Genomic DNA, 2,082 nt, shown 5'->3' on the forward strand with positions numbered 1-2,082 from the left:
GTATAACTTGCGCTATATATATATTGGTATTCAATAAGTTATATATATATATATATATATATATATATATATATATATATATATATATATAACTTGCGCTAACCAGCGTGTATATATATATATATATATATATATATATATATATATATATATATATATATATATATAAAGAGAGAGAGAATAAATGACAAAAAGTTATATTCCAAAATTCATTCATAGAAATTCAAGAAATAGCAACAATCAATCGGTGCAAAGGAATTCAAGTGTGATTTTACACAGTAAAAATCCGAAAATTGGAAGAGAAGCTGCAAATACCTTTTCATTTTACCATTATGCCATTATGCCATTTCAATTCCTTTTGACGGATTGATTGTTGCTATATGAGTTAAGGGCATAATAGATGCACTGATTGATATAATAATTAAGTGATTGATTTTGCGCTACGAAACAGATACTGTTAAGAATTGTATAAGTCAACTGAATTAAAGGAATAAATTATAAGATGGTCAACATCATGAATTTTGGAATATAACTTTTTGTCATTTATTCTCTATATTGCTCTGTAATTACATTGAGATTCTTAAATAAGGATTGATATATAATAAGAAAACATATTTCTACAGATATATAAATATATATATATATATATATATATATATATATATATATAGTCATCCACATGCAGTACTGTTTCGCGGTTTCACAGATCATCAGTGCGGCTAGACAGGCAACTACCTCAAGCCAGGATTGAAAACCGACCGTCTGTACGGCAGTCAAGGCTCTTAACCATTACGCTATTGGCGGCTGCTGAACGAGTAGTGAGTTTAACGATGTCTTGACATCGTCTGAAATACCTCCGCTCGATTTGTTTACACAAAGAGTGTCGCTTATATGCTAATGGTAATTCGTGTATCACTTCTCAATATGCTCAACTCAAGGTGAGGAGCATTATAGTCATCCACATACAGTACTGTTTCGCTGTTTCACAGCTCATCAGTGTGACTATATATATATAATTATAAAACTCAAATGACCTTGTAACGAGTGATGTAACCCACTTTCCGGTTTACGACATCCGGCTACGCATGCGCGCATAAACATTAACCCATAACAACGTAAACAAATAAACACAAATCGCTTCTTTTGCAGATTTTGACCTGCGCACTGAAATATTGACGTTATTATTTCGAAATTGTTGTTTAACATGGGAAGAGTGGGGGTGTTTTGCAACTATTCTTTATTACAACTATACTGTCGATATTTTCTTTCAACTAAACTGCATTAACAAAAAAATAATTAATAAAACCCGAATCAAAAAAATAAAACCTAAATAAATAAAATAAAATAAAACTAATATTGAAACAGATTAGTTAATGTGCCAACAAATTCACCGTTCTCACACAACTATTTTATATTTAGAAATGTAAACAAAAAAATAAAAAAAGAAGGAAAGAAGGAAGGAAAAGGGACGGATAGAGAGTAGTAGTAGTAGTAGTAGTAGTAGTAGTAGTAGTAGTAGTCTTGGCTTTACTACAATTGTTTTTCTTGGCTTTACTACAATTAGTAATAAAGCCAAGACTACTACTACTACTAATACTACTACTACTACTCTCTATCCGTCCCTTTTCCTTCCTTCTTTCCTTCTTTTTTTATTTTTTTGTTTACATTTCTAAATATAAAATAGTTGTGTGAGAACGGTGAATTTGTTGGCACATTAACTAATCTGTTTCAATATTAGTTTTATTTTATTTTATTTATTTAGGTTTTATTTTTTTGATTCGGGTTTTATTAATTATTTTTTTTTAGATTTTAAGTTTCTATAACTTGATTAAAGGATTCCAATATGGGTTTTTCATTATTATATTTCTCATCGGAAAGTTCATGTGGGTTTTGCTGCTAAATGACTTTCGTCGGTGTTCGATTCGTAGGAAAATCATGTTTAATTTTTCAATTTTTGAGCGATTATTCGGAAAAATAGGTAACTTTACACGAATAGGGGGGATTTTTTTTTCATGTTTGAGTAATCCGTCCGTGAGTTTTAATTTTAATATACTTTCATAGAAATGTTTCTATTAAGTCAAA

Source organism: Euprymna scolopes, chromosome 35 (genome assembly GCF_053919585.1).
Source record: "Euprymna scolopes isolate OS-2025 chromosome 35, ASM5391958v1, whole genome shotgun sequence".
Classification (NCBI taxonomy): Eukaryota; Metazoa; Mollusca; class Cephalopoda; order Sepiida; family Sepiolidae; genus Euprymna; species Euprymna scolopes.